The 15,620-nt window shown below is 40.2% G+C and overlaps 1 long non-coding RNA gene across 1 annotated transcript in view; it reads left to right on the top strand.

The window, feature by feature from the left end:
- The window catches only part of LOC129533582 (uncharacterized), a 383,198-nt gene that overhangs the window by 15,309 nt on the left and 352,269 nt on the right, over positions 1 to 15,620 (top strand). Inside the window, exon 2 of the long non-coding RNA XR_010133929.1 lies at positions 4,051 to 4,113. This is a non-coding gene — a long non-coding RNA (uncharacterized lncRNA). The remainder of the gene's footprint in view (positions 1 to 4,050; positions 4,114 to 15,620) is intronic.

Below are 15,620 nucleotides of genomic sequence, written 5' to 3'. Positions count from 1 at the left end.
CAGGTTCCTGTTTGGTACCAGATTGAATTGAGAGGCCCCACTCACAGATACCTGCCTGGTGTCAGGGGTTCCATGTTTCTAACCAGTGCTGGATTTTACTGCAAGTCCAGTACAGGGTTGCAAGGCAACGTCTTATACTTACTTTCCTCTCTTTCGGCCAGGTAAATGTTGTCTTTCTCTGTGCTGTGCTACTTGGGGTTCTGGAAAAGGCAACATAGGCAATCCCATGGCCACTGAGGCTAATGCAAATTGGTCATACCCGAGGCCCAGTGCCACTGATAGCAGTGCAGCACTGGGGCATGCCTAAGGCCTGTGTGTGCCCTGCCCTGCCTGCCACTGAGGTTTGTTTAGAGCCCAAGGCCGCTACAGTAGGCCTGCAGTGAGTTTAGTCTATCATGCTGAGTTTAGTCCGTATTGACTGGAACACAAGTCCATTCCACTGGGGCTGCAGTTTCCTGTCTAGTGCTAGGGTGGGTCTAGAGGTTCTGTCCATGGGTACCAGCCTGATGTCAGGTGCCAAGAGGTTCTGTCTGGTGCTAGTCTTCTGGCTGGCCTAGTACTGTTCTGCAAAGCAAAGTTTTATGCTCATTTCTCTCCTCTTCCCCCAAATGGACAATGTCTCTGCACTGTGGTGCGTAGGGTTAGGGGAGGGGTAGCATAGGTAATATTAAACTGTTCTTTCTATCCTCTTTAATGTGTCTTGTCTTATTATTATGCTAAAACCAAGTACTGGTATACAAGGCGATCTCTTACCTTGTTTTCAGAGCTCCTGTGAAGGCTTTTTCATGTATGGATAGTTGTACACATTGATGTTTTTGTGGGGGGATGATCCTGGAGAGTTCTACTGTGCCATCATGCTGAGTTTAGTTCTGGGGTTGTTTTCTTAATTTCTTTTTTGAAAAGTTTGTTTCAGAGTATGGAGACTAGCAACATTATTGATTTTTATATGTTGATTTTATAGCCTGCAAATTTACTGATTTGTTTATTAGTTTTTAGGGCTTTTTTGGTGGGATTACTATGGTTTTCTATAAATAAGATCATGTCATCTGCAAACAGACAATATTACTTCTTTCTTTCCAATTGAACACCTTTTTTTTTCTTGCGTAGTTGAGAAATCTCACAATTTCTCACAAATAAAGTATACCCCCATTAATTCATCAAGTCACAGTCATTCTGGAGAGAGGCTGTTTACTTATTTTTCTACAAGAGGAAATCGTGATTATTTATACCTTTGCATTTGACCAGTTGCTCTCAAAGCCCTCAAGTCTCTGGGGAGAGGAAGAAACCTTGCTTGGACTATAATCGCACTGTCTACTTTACAAGTGTGGAAAAGGTGCTATTAATTTTAGCAGCACTTTAAAAAACAAAAACAAAAAACCTCTCACTTTGCTCCCTGCTGTCCCCACTCTCAGTCCTTCTACACCTTTTTGACAGCTCAGCTGTGTGATTTTCTGATCTTTTCTACAAGGGTATTTCAAAAGAGATAAGTGGTAGGAATCAATGCACATCATCTTAATTACCAAATACAGTTTATTTTATTGTAAGCCATTTATCTCTCAATGGCCATAAGGCAAATGCTCTGTCCTTGAGCTAAGAATATGCCTACTTTTCTAAAATGATGCAGAAACATTTGTTGGATAATTCTAACATCCCCAAATTGGCTTTTCTATCCAAGATATTCCGAACTATGAGAAAAATTGCCTCAAATTTTTAGTTTAATATGTAGACCCTACTTATTTTAAAATATCTGCTGTATATCTTCTTTCTTTTGTATTGCTTTTCTGTAAATCACAGATGGTTATTGTGTTAGTTGTGCAAGATCCGAATTCTCCTCAGGCAGGTTTTGTAATTATATTTTCAATGTGTTTTTGTGTGTGTGTGTGTGTATATATATATCTATATATGATTTAAATTGCATTGTAGAATAATAAAAAATAAAGACATACAAAACATGTATAGATACAGATACCATAGGGTCAGACCTTTTTAAGCACATATGAGTCTCTGGTGACTTGACAGATCATGAACAGGGGCTCTAGGGACATTTTAGGGGGCTAGAGGTTTACATAAACATCCAAACATCTAGTCACCTAAGATGAAAATCTGGGGGCTTCATAGCACTTTGTTAGGGCCAGTTCCACTTTCCACATCTCAAATTCTACCTATATTATGTGACTTCTTATTTACTATCTCTTAACCAGCTTCTGGTCTGGTAATCCTCACATCCATCATATCAGCCAGATGACCCCTGTAAACACAAGTCAGGCATTGTCAATTCCCTACAAAATTCATCCGTAACTCCCAATTTTTCACAGGATAAAGGTGAACAAGCCCTGGGTTTAGGCTCCACTCTACCTCATCAGCTGCATCTTTTGACAAGACCATCATGAAGCTCCATGAATTAGTTTCTACATTGGGATATTTGTAACCTCCAGGTCTGGGTGGATGCTCTCCTTTCTGCCTGGAACACTTCTCTCCAGCAATCCTGCCAGGCTGGCTCCTACTCATCCATTAATGCCCAGCTTAGGGATTACCTCATCTTGATTTCCTTTTCTATTTCTTCACTCCTCAGAGGGGCAAAGGTACCCCTGCTCTGTTTTCCCATAATACTTTGTACATCTTTCTATCATTGGCTGTCTAGATGAAATTCAGCCCAGAGCTTAGTTTAGGGTTTTGGTCCTAGCCAGAATGCCACCTGAACAGGCAATGCTTCAAGCATTCTCAGTAATTTTTAGCTAGGAGAGGAAAGGGCAGCATCAGAAAGAGAGGTTAAGAGAGAGCTGAAGGGGCTCAGGACACACTACCCCAAAGTATGGCACTTGGAATATTGAAGAAAACAGCAGAAACAAGAAGGTCGCCCTCAACTTCCCCAGCCCTTCTCCCCTGAAGCAGGTCATAAAACTTAGGAAGAATTTTCTGACCTTCCTCTGAAGCAGGTCATGATTCTCATTTGAGAGGTGCTCTTTTTTTACATGAAGGAAAGGAACATCCTTATATCCTTATATCTGAAGATGAGGGTCACAGAGAAGAATCTGAACAAATGGCCTTGCCAAGATTCCCCTAGTTTATTACCATTAGATCATACTCTTATTGCCCTATTGTGGTTTCCATATGACTGTCCACTCTTTATCAAACCTTGCATAAAAACATACAGGTTTAACCATTTCTTTGGGTCTTCATTTGCTTAAGAAGGGTTCTATGTCACATAAAGCTTATTAAATAAATTTGTATGCTTTTCTCTTGCAATCTGTCTTTTGTTATAACATCCTCAGTCATGAACCCAGGACAAATATTTTTCTCCTGTTCAGAGTACATAAGAATGCCAATACTGGCACACATGAGAGAAGCACCAGGGTTTTGCTGAGAGGAAAGGTCTCTGGTAGGAAATAAGCTTGCTAAAGACCGACTTTGCCTATTCTGCAGAGATGTTGAGGTCTCTATCACTTTCTCTCTCTTTCACTTGAAAAAATAAGACAGAATTGACATCAAGACATTACTATCAGTGCACTTTTGGTTTGAAAAAATAGTTTCTTGGCTGAACTAGAGGCTTATGTTAACCTGATTTAAAATAATTTATGGAAGGGTGTGTGTCTGTGTGTTTTAAGACTCCAATACCACTAGAGTGTTGACATCTTTGTTTACTCTTGATTCTACAGCAGCCACCACTGGAGACTAATAAAAATCACATTTTTGTTTCAATAGCTAACCTTCTTTGCCTTCTTTAGCTTCTTGTAAAATGAATTTTGGGCAATGAATGTGCTGCAAGGAAAATTTAGTTTTTGTGTTGGATATTACATGTAAATATGACCATGAAAATTAGATTCTTTTGTATATCTAAATTTTGCCTAAATATAAATCCCAAGTAATAGACTGTAACAGAGGAAAGGGGTCGAGGCATCATCTAATCTAATTGCTTGATTTTACAAACAAACATGCTAAAGTTAAATGAATAAACTCAAAAGCCAGACTACCTGAGTTTTTCATCTAGCATAAGATTGCTGTGTGAACTTGGGAAGATTACTTAACCGCTCTGTATCTCCTTCCTTTTAGGTAATGGGAATAAAAAGAGTGTCTACTTCTTATCGTTGTTTGGAGAGTTAAGTACAGTTAATAGTAAGTGTTCAGTAATTTTTGCTCTTACTGGGTTGTTGTTTTCTACACCGCATGGCAAATTAACCAAGACTAAAATTCAAGTTTCCTAACTGCTCTCCAAGATTCTTTCCACAACTCTCTCGTTTCCCAAATCCACCCAATTTTCCTCCATCTACTGTAAGATTCTATAGGAGTGGTGAAAAGCATTTTTCCTTGCTTTAACCCCATTATTTCTACATCAGGGCTATGTATTAAGTATCATGCATTTTCCATCTATTTGTTTATCTCTCTAGTCTATTTCTGTCTATCTCTCTCTTCAGTTCAATTTATGCCAGCACTGCAGAGATGCCTTAGGCCAGTTGAACACTTGCAGGGTACAGTTGGCCTTAAAGTAACCTTAAATTCTGAATGTTTACAGACTATGTGCAGAAAGACAGCTGAGAACCAGCCCTTGGCACAGGCCTACAGTCTTTGGGGCACACAGGTGAGGGTTCACCACTCTGGGCTAAGGTATTTCCCTCTGCTCTGAACATCCTGGATAGCCTGTACTGAGACCCCAGGCCTCAGTGACATCCACACGTCAGACAGGTGCTGCCTGGGACTGGGGCCCTCCAAACCAGGCTCACAACAACTCTCATGGACATCAGGCCAAATATGGCCCAGGAAAAAACAGGAGTGCTCAGGAACCAGAACGAATTGTGCCAAATGTGGACTATTTGTCTCCAAACTCTGATTACTGTAATCCCTAGTCACCACCTAAAACTCTTTGAATAGGCTTGCTGAGTTGTCCAGGTAATCTTATTTATACTTGTTGTCCTGGCATAATTATCAACAGGGTCTCCATTCACTCTCAAAAATGTCACCCTATCCAAGATGCAAGGCCACATGTACCCTCCCTAATCATGTATCCTTTATGATATTCAGTAGTCCCCCTTATCTGTGGTTTCACTTTCCAAGGCTTCAGTTACTCGTGATCAAGTGTGGCCTGAAAATAGGTGAGTAGAGTATAATAAGATATTTTAAGAGAGAGAAAGACACCATATGCACATAACTTTTATTACTGTATATTGTTATAATGGTTTTATTTGATTATTAGTCATTGCTCATTTCTTACTGTGCCTAATTTGTCAATTAAACTGTATCATAGGCATGTATGAGTAGGAAAAACATAGGAACTATGTATGGAGGGTTTGGTGCTATCTGCAGTTGCAGGCATCCTCTGGGGCTCTTGGAACCTGTGGACAAGAGATAACTTCTATATATTTTTATATCTTTACTAGTTGGCATGTCTTATGCCATAAGTGTTCCCAATTTATATATAAACCCCCGTTTTCCCCCTTTGTCCACTTGTTCCTTTGTGAAACGACTCTCTTACACTCTCAGCCTCTAGGAAACAAATCTTACCGTCCTGGGAAGCTGTTTCTCTGACATACCCGCTGCTAGGGTGGTTGGCCTGAGATCTGCCCAGCCCTGCGTCAGGACCCGGCCCTCCTCTCTGAAACCTTAAGTCTTGTCCTGAGTAGATCTCAACAGCCTGCCTACCCACGTCCCTCCGGGAGTGAGGACAGAAGGCGGGAGGGAGCTCATTCATTCCTAGACGTTTTTGGCTTCTATTCTTTTCGTCAAGTCTGTGTAGTAAGAATTTGGCCTTGCCCAAAAAGAGGTTTTGCTTTTGCCCTCAGTTTCTAGGAGGCAATTTCTGGCACACCTGACAGAAGTGTCTTTGTTTAGGGTAAGAGCTGACCATACCAGAACTCAGGGTGGAGCCGGCCTCACCCAGTCAGCACTGGATAGAGCTGGCCATTCCAGAAAGACTAGCCATGTGATTGACGGTGGAGGCTTTCAGTCATGTGGTATTGGTTGGTGTGGGTATCATAGCTTGGGTGAACTTTTCTTGGTCTTTTGTTGTTGTCGTTGGCAATACTTTATGGTTATCGCTACACATTGATGTCCTAATTCCACAAAGAGGGGACAACAGAAGCTTTGTGTTTGTGACCCTCCCAGTCTCTGCCCTCTATGTCTCTTTCCTGGGCTGATTTTGACCTGTATCCTTTCCCTGTCATGAAGTGTAACCATAAGCATAACAGTTTTCAGTGAGTTCTTGTGTCCTTCTAGTGAATTGTTGGAACTGAGAGTCATCTGGGGGAAAGCAAAGTGAACTGGCAGGTGGTGCCATAAGGGAGAGCTGTCTTGGATGGAGACTGCATCCTCTAACTGTTGCAGTTGGGCTAATTCCAGGTAGAGTTCCTCTTTATTTACATGGCAGAGGGGACACATTTCAGTCCCTTTTCTCTCAGGTGGCTTCTGGCTCCTTTCCTGGGCAGAGTTGTTAGGAGAGGAATGTTAAATCCTCCAATATCAGTGTGATCTGTCACTTCTTGGCCAACAAAGTCAGTCTCATTTCTCAAGTTCAGCCAAACCTGTCCTATACTTCTGTGCCTGGATGGTAAAGACATTTAACCACCTTCACAGCAGGTGCTAGAATTTTTCTTCACAGCATTTAGGAAACACATCGATAAGCCTGTACTAAGATGTTAGAGGAAAGGAGAAGATGACCTGCATAACACAAAGGGAATAATTAATTATTTTCACATCTTAATGGGAGGGGGGTTGATGAGTGAAGATGAGAAAGAAAGGGGGAGAGGAGCTCTCAGATAGAGCAGGAGAGGCCAACACTAATGAGAGCAGTGTCAATGGAAAGCTCCGTGGTAGTGGCCTGAGGGCACTAAAAAACTCGCATGCCCTGGTTCCCCTTGGAGTCCTTCTGGCTGTCCAGATCTATCACTCCTCCATGTGCCTCGCACCCGCCCCACCTTTGAGAAGCTCACTAAGTTTTCGTGAGAGGGAGCCTGAGGATTTCAGCTGGGTGACAGTGCAGAACACACAGTAGCCCTAGGAGGCAGACGCCCTGCAGTCAGGAGAGGTCTCAAGACCCATCTGTCCTGGCAGTTTGCAGAAGCCTCAGAGGACTCTGGACTCCAGAAAATAGACTTTGGAACATTAAGGTAATTCCACCTTAGCTCTCTAGGGTGGAGCCTCCAGCTAACATTTTGGTTACATTTATCTTTTCTATCTGAACATTTTTCCAGAACTGACCATGCATTTCGCACTATGCTAGGTGGTTAACTCTTATTTAATCATCCCCACTACCCTATGGAGTCAGTGCTGCTATCTCCATTTGACGAAAGAGAAAGGTGACATGCAGGTTCACAGCTGGTCAGCAGTAGATGGATTCTGGCTCCTGCTTAGCACCCCCCAGTGCTTCCCTGTTACTTACATGTTACATCCTAGGCTTCTTACATGACCCCGAGACCTTGTGGGATCTGACGCCGCTGGCCTCTCCTGCCTGACTTTTTACCTCTCCCTGCCTTCTTCTCCATGCTCCGGCCTATTGGACAAGAGTGTTTAGAGAAACCAGCCCATGCCCATTTCCACCTCTCGGTCCTGGAGTCACTACTTTCTCTTCCTGGTCTACTCTTTCCTTCCCTCTTGGTTTGGAAGACCTTGACTCTCTATCCCCAGATGCCATAGCTCTCTCCCCGGCTAAGTATGGGGCACACCCACATGCTGCCATCATGCCCTGTTCACACTTCTGTACTAGTGGTTCACCACCAGGTAATGAGAGTGAGTGCCTCCCTGGCTGGGATGGGATAGAGAACATGCACTGTAAGGGTATAAGTAAACTGCATTCAAGTTAGCAAAATAATGATTATGAAGACTGGTAAGGTCATAAGACTAAGACAAGTTTTGATTTTTCCTAGTAGAGCTGCTTAAAAGATGATATGAAGATACTAGAACTTTGTTATATTGACTGTCAGTGAAAGAACAATGAAGTTGGAGGGGCAATGGGCAAATGTCAAGGATCAGGAAGTAGACCTCAATTTCTCATTTTCTACTCACCTACTGTTGTGGGAGGGACCCAGGGGAAGGTAATTGAATCATGAGGCCAGTGAATAAGTCTCACGAGATCTGATGGGTTTATCAGGGGTTTCCACTTTTGCTTCTTCCTCATTTTTCTCTTGCTGCTGCCATGTAAGAAGTGCCTTTCACCTCCCACCATGATTCTGAGGCCTCCCCAGCCATGTGGAACTGTAAGTCCAATTAAACCTCTTTTTCTTGCCAGTTTCAGGTATGTCTTTATCAGCAGCGTGAAAACGAACTAATACACCTGCATAGGATACTGTCCTGTAAACATTTTGTTTTTGCCGCCCCCTACTCACCTTTCTTTCCTTATTTATTATTCTGATTTCTAGTACTTTAAATCTGCTTGCACTTTCAGATTCTTTTTACCTAGAGAATCAGTGGGTGCGGTGGGGAGACTAATGGCCCCCAAAGATTCCTACGTTCTAATTACTAGAAAATGTGAATATGTTGGGTTAGAGAGAAAAGAAGAATTAAGGCGGCTAACCCTGGGTTTTCCTGGTGGGCCTAATTTAATCACAGGCATTCTTAAAAGTAGAAGAACAAGGCAGAAGAAGTCAGACTCAGAGGGATATATGCCTATGGAAGAAGAGTTAGAAAAATACAACCTTGTGTCATTTTAAGCTGCTAAATTTGTGGTAGTTTGTTATAGCAGCAATAAAAAACTAATACAGTGGATGACCAAAAATACCCACGGAAAATTCCTCTTTTTAGGCCCAATGGTTAGGAGCCCAGGCTCTGAGGATGCCTGAGTTCAATCTTTGGCTCTTGAGATGTTGACTGAACCCCTTTGTAGCGTTATTGTGAGAATTAGCTGGGCATGGTGGCACATGCTACTTGGGAGGCTGAGGCAGGAGGATCACTTGGGCTCAGGAGTTCAAGGCTGCAGTGAGATATAATCGCACCACTGCACTCCAGTCTGAGCAATAGAATGAGACCTTGTCTCTTTAAAGAAAATTCCTTGTAGTATTATGAGAATTAAGTGAGTTAATATATCTAAAGTGCTTAAAATGGTGCTACTAAGGCCCTGGTAAGTTGTTGCTGTTATTATTATTTTTATATTCCTCTGCCGATTATGGCACCCTAGCCAGGAGCAGTTCTAATTTGCAAATAAACTTGTATTTAGTAAATATTTGCTTCATGTATATGCATAGAAAAAAAATAAATCCAGCAGCTTAATTTGAAGATCTGGATTTATACCCTAGCTTTGCATAGAAGCCTTGGCATTGGTAGATTAGAAGAGCTCTATCTTTGAGATCTGGACAATTTTTCAAGCTAAGTATATCGAACAAGCTCAGAATACACAAGGGCAACTGAGTTTAAATCAGATGGAGAATGCTACTTCACAGAATTAGCTGATTGCCAGTGAGCAAGACAGGTTTTGATTTTTCCGTAGTTGAACTGCCAGGAAGAATTTGAGAAGTTGAGAAAACTGAGTTAGGTGATGGTATTTTTCAGCCATTTTATAAAAGTATGGCAAGACAAAGAGTTTTTTAAAAGACATATTGCAAGATGGGGTGGGGTCAGATTTTGTTTAAAAAGCTTATTTGCCAAAAACCACAAACGCTTTTTTGTTGTGATGTCTAATTTGGAGCTTTTCAATATTTCTATCTGCTGATGCAAAGAATATTTGCATTGGTGTACAGAATGGTTTTATATGTTATTTGCAAGTCCAGCTGTCAGTTTCCAATGCAAATCAAAGTATTTGTACTTGCAAAAGACACCCACCTGCAGTCTGAGGATGATATAGCAGAAGGCTGGAGAGTTCTAATGTGTATTTATATTTGAATTTCCATCTCTTTGTTCTCCAGTCTCAGTACAGACACTGTTTCTGTCCATCCCTAATTCTGTTAATTCTGTTCATCTCCTAGCCTGAAACATCTGTGTCTTCTTTGTCTGCTCCAACCTCTCCCACTTTTCCCTACTTTAGCTTCATCCTGTTAGTGGCAGAACCTACAGACTCCATAATTTCTGCCTCTCACATATACTCCTCCTTTCTATTCTCACTGTCTGCTCTGTAATTCCTAATTCTGTTCCTCCTGTCTACACCATGACCACAGCCTTCTCACGGTACTGCCTTCAGCCTTTCCCTCTTCTAATATGTTCTCTATATATTCAATTATTTTTCCTGAAGTGCAGTTTTGATATGGTCATCCCAGTTTGCACAACACTTCAATATCTCTTGCTGGCTACTTAACTAAATGTAAATCCCTGGCTGCAATATGCAAAACCTTGGTGTATTTCTAGTACATTCTGAGGTTTCTTCCCCACTGGTTCTGAGGCTGCCTGGGTTCATGCTGCACCCTCCTTCTGAAATGGCTTCTCAGTTCCTCTTTTGCCCATTTGAAGCCCTACCTATTACGGAACCAAATTTCAAATAATAACTTCTAGCTCATCCCTGATTATCACTATACAAATTTATTGTATATTTTAGTGGAATTTTTATTTTACAGATGCATGTATACTTGCATTTCCCCCTAGAGTAGGTTCTTTGAGTGCAGGGTCTATGCACACTCTTAGATCTATGAATATCTCCTACATTTGGCATATTACCTTGAAGATGGTGGTGATTTAAATATATAAATTAAGTTCAATAATTTGTGAAGCTACTATTTTCTCTTTTTTAAAACGCAGATAGAAAAAGTTCTTGAAGCATGTATCCTAATGTGAGTGTCCATGAAATAAGTAAGCATAGTATGTTTTGGTGTCCCTGAGCTGTATTCTGCATCATAGGGTGGAAGAGGTGGATTCCCCCAACACACACACACACACACACACACACACACACACACACACACACACACACACCCATGTAATTATTATTTGGGCCTGAAATGAAATGCATGGCTTTATTTATGGAGAGGCCTCAAGGTGAAAGGATCCAGTCAGGCAGTTTAAGATTACCCTTAGCAATGTTTATCTATGACTATGTAACAAATTAACCCAAATCTTAGTGGTTCAAAATAATAAACATTTATTATCTCACATAACTCTGTGGGGCTGGAATATGGGAGGGGCTTAGATGGTGATTCTGGCTCAGGGTCTTTTTTTGAGATTGCAGTCAACATGGTAGCTGTGTGTGGTTGCAGTCATCTGAGGACTAGACCAAGGCTGGAGGATCCAATTCCAAGGTGACTTACATGGCGAATTAGTGCTGGTTATGGATAAGGGGCCTTAGTTTCTCACCATGTGGTCACTTTTGTTGGGCATCTCGAGTATCTACTGGCATGGTGGTTGGCTTCTCCCAAAGTGAGTGATCTGAGAGAGAGAGGAGGAGACAAGAAAGAGAGGGAAAGAGAAAGAGAGACAGAGAGCAAGCTAGAAGTGGTAATGCCTTTTATGACTTGGCCTGGGAAGACACACACTGTCATTTCTAAGTGATGCTCTTGCTCACGTGGTCATCTATATTCAAAGTGGAAAAAAACTACATAAGGGCATGAATATAAAGAGGTGAAGACCACTGGGGGCTGCCTTAGAGGCTGGCTACCACTCCTCAGTAATTATTGTCCAATTATGTGTTTGGGACCCCAGCAGAAAGAGAAGTTTGTTGCCTTCTCTTTAATTTCATGGAGTTTGGTGGAGCCTAAGGAACTGGATGTCAGATACGAATTTCCAGGCCTGGTCTTCTGGGAGGCTGCCTTACATTCTCCCCTGATTCAGTGATGCATAACTAGTGAGACCTTGATTTCTGGGCCTCTCAATCACTTTTGAAAGAATGCAGCAGCCTCACAATAAGGGCATAGCCATGAATGGATTTTGGACAAGAATTTGATTGAACGTTTTAAAATAAGTCCTGATGCTGCCAGAATGCCCCAAGTACTTTTGACTTTTTTGTAGGATTGATTTCTTTCAAATGGAAGGTATTTCTCTTTCCCTTTGGAAACAAATTCTTTTAATAAGTATCTGGATTGGCTTCAGTTATTTACTCGGCACTCTTTCAGCTGCAAGTTGATGATTAGATACATTCCATTTCAGTGACACACACATTTGAAAGGATTCATGCTTCTAATCATAAAAAGATAAAGTTTTTTTCTTTCCTAACATCTGGAGTCTGATGAATAATTACTATAATTAAACAAGAGGCCATTGTATATTTGGGTATTTTTTAAGCTTCAAACGCCTCTCTGTGTGCAAGATTCACGTTACGCACTCTTTGTTCTAAAGCATTCTACTGTGTAGTGCTCACAATCAACTGAGGCGCCTTAGTGGCTGGTGTTAAAAGTAGGTCATCGTGGCCTAATCTTTATCACTCCCTTATTCTGCTTCACCAAACCCTTAGGAAGTAAACCCACTGCTCCTGTCAGGATTCTATACTCTGCCTCCCTACACCTCATGGCATGGAGGGCAGGACACTGGCCGGTCACCTGGGAGGTGTTAGCTCCTCTCCTTAGACTACTATTCCTGATTTAATGATACCACGTTGAAAAGTAATGCCATGCCAATGACTGTTAAGATGATTAAGGATACATTTTAGAGGCAGCAACGTGAGATATAAAATTGAAACAACCTGAGGTCAGGTTTGCAGTGAAAGTGTAGTACCTTATAATTTTTAGATGCCCATGTCCCATCAAGTTTTGCCAGCCCTGTCACCATCTTCTCACCTGGTCTCACCCCCAAGACTACTTACCTTGACATTAGAACATGTTCATTCTTTTGCTGAACTCTGGTGCTCTACTAAGGCAAACTGACCTTGCATCCAAGAACTTACTTCTTCCTGTGGACTTGGTACCCATTTTTCCTAGAGAAGACATGGAAATAAACCTAATTACTTAGAGCCTGGAAACTCTGCAAGCATCTGAAATCTTCATGTCTCTTTGAGTTCACCATTTTTTAAACTCCATAAGTGTTTATTTTTTGATAGGTGAAAACTTATAAAGAATTCTGCAGGCTTTTATGAAGAAATTGCTTTATATTTCCTAATATTCCTTAAATACCTTGTGCATGGTAGGTGGTAATAAATTCTTAACAGTTTGTTGTTTGATACTCATGTTTGGCTTATTGGATCATGGTGCCAGAGGCAAAAATAACTAGAAGGAGGATAGTATTTAGTAAAGCAAGACAAAATTAAGTTTTATTTAAAAATTATTATTATGATGATTTTGGTAAAATACACATAACATAAAATTTGCCATCTTCACTATTTTTAATTGTGTAGTTCGGTGGTATTAAATACGTTCATATGTTATGTAACCATCAACATCATCAATCTCCATAATGCTTTTCATTTTGTAAATCTGGAATTCCATACCCATTAAGCAATAAGTCCCTGTTTACCCCACCCCCCAGACCCTGACAACCACAATTCTATTTTCTGTCTCTATGGTTTAGACTACTTTAAGTACCTTTTATAAGTGGAATAATGCAATATTTGTCTTTTTGTGACCGGTCATTTTTCTTAGCATAAAGTTGTCAACGTTTATGACAACTTCTTCCATATTGTAGCATATGTAAGAATTTCCCTCCTTTTTAAGGCTGAATAATCCAAATTAAATTTTGTAGCCTGATAAAATACTGACAGGTTGAACATCATAGAAAACCCTTTATAAAATCTGTATTTAAATAAATAGTTTCCATTCTATAGAGCGTAATGTTGCGCTTATTAAAAGAGAAATAATGATAAAAACATGTATTTGATGTACAAACATTCTGCTTGTGGCATCTTGAAGAATTTAGGACACAGTCACATTCAGGAATTACAGGCTAATGAGCATCTTCACCTCTTTTCATTCACTCTGAAGAGGTTTCATGAAAGTCAGAAGACTTTCAACATTGGGAATGTTGGAATGAAATGTGCTTTAGTATTTTTAATTTTTTTAAATAAAATAATCCAGGTGAGGTTAATTAATGCATACACTCAGCCTAATCAAGAGAAATCTATTGGGATAATGAGCATTTTGGTGACTATTGCAAAGAAAAAGGTGCTTATTTCTAAGGCAGAAAGAAAATATATTTTCATAGTTAATATATACATTAAAATTGTATGTACTTGCATATTAGATATACACAGTGTTAAAGCTATGGCTAATATATCATTTTGGAGAAAAATCTGAGTAAAAATTAACTCTTGTAAAGAGTTACTGGTGTCAGATGGCAGAGTCCCAAATGAGTGGATTCGTTTATCCCCGCAATGTATCAGGTGATCACCTCTCATAAAAACTACTATTAACCTAAAAAATTAGGGTCAGTAAAAGCTTAGCTCTAATTCACAAATCTCAACAAGCTGAACTGTTAGACCCAGTGAGCTCATTAGGATAGATTAAAGACCAAACATAATGACATTACGAAATATGTGATTTTAATATGTTTGATCCTATCAGAGCAATCCTTTTAATAACATGATTTTATTGTGGAACCTTGTATGTTTTCCTTAAAAACCAAAAAGACAATCTAAAAATTTAACCCATTGTTGTTTCTTAGCTTGTAACCCCATTATACCTGATTTAATTTGGTAAAGCTGACTGAAGTGATGCTATTCTGGGACATAATGACAGCAAAGATGACATGAGCCAATGCTGCAGCTGAATTTCAATTTTCAGTAAAAAATCCCCACCCCACCTGCCACTGGAATAGAAATAACATCAAGGGCTAACTTCTAATCTTGCACCCCTGTCATACATCATACTCTGGATTCCAACAGTCTACACCTATTTTCTTTTATAATGGTCCTAACCCCAAACAAGCAACCTAGGGTTTGCAGCAACAAAATCAGATCCTTACAGTGAACAGGACTTTGCAAAGCACCTTCTTCAGAATTAGTAATATTACTTACTTAATATGGGAAAAAACATACAAATCTTACCATCAATGGGCCAACTCATAACCAACAATTTATAGCGTACAAGAACCTTCATGGTATCTTATTCAACCTTTAACATAATTCTATTTGTTATCATTAATTCTAAATCACAAATGAGGAAACAGAGTCAGAAACAGCTGATTTTTCACTGTGCTTGGGTTAGGTCCAACTCTGGAATTATCATATGCAAATAATGACAGAGAGAGGCTCTCATATAGTTGTAGAATTGTAACAAGACAACAAGCAATTCACATAAGTCATGGTTTCTCAGACAATAATCTTGTTTAGTAATTATTATTCTTTATCTGAAACACATGGTTTGATGGTAAATTTTTTGAATAGGCGATAATAAAAAATAATTCTCGAAAAGAACCCTCAAAGTCAACTGTGTGTATTTCCTTCTTTTCTGGTGGGGAAAGTCTATAAGGGTTGGGGCAAGTCCCTTCAGACCCAGGAATTTGATAAACACCATCAGGGTTGTTGAGACCAACCTCACTGTGAGAGAGAAACAGAATGAATGAGATGTTGATATAGGAAAGGAAGTAGCTGAATTAAGAATGTTTTCTTCTTTACTAACAGCCAGTCCACACGTTGAAAAGCATTCAGTTACAATTTTTATCTATAAAGAGTGGAACATTCGCCCAATGTCCCACTACAATAGGACCATGAGAGTGAAGTTCCCTAAAGAACTCAACCATTTCCATGGATAGATGGCAGAGCAACACAGCTTTGCTGTCAGAATGATTTGTGACCAGGCCTAGATGGGGACTGGGGGCATCCTGGTAGGTTGATAATTTTATTTTAAAACCAT

This window comes from Gorilla gorilla, chromosome 4 (genome assembly GCF_029281585.2).
Source record: "Gorilla gorilla gorilla isolate KB3781 chromosome 4, NHGRI_mGorGor1-v2.1_pri, whole genome shotgun sequence".
Classification (NCBI taxonomy): Eukaryota; Metazoa; Chordata; class Mammalia; order Primates; family Hominidae; genus Gorilla; species Gorilla gorilla.
Note: the sequence above shows the minus strand (reverse complement) of the source record. Positions and strands in the feature narration are given on the sequence as shown.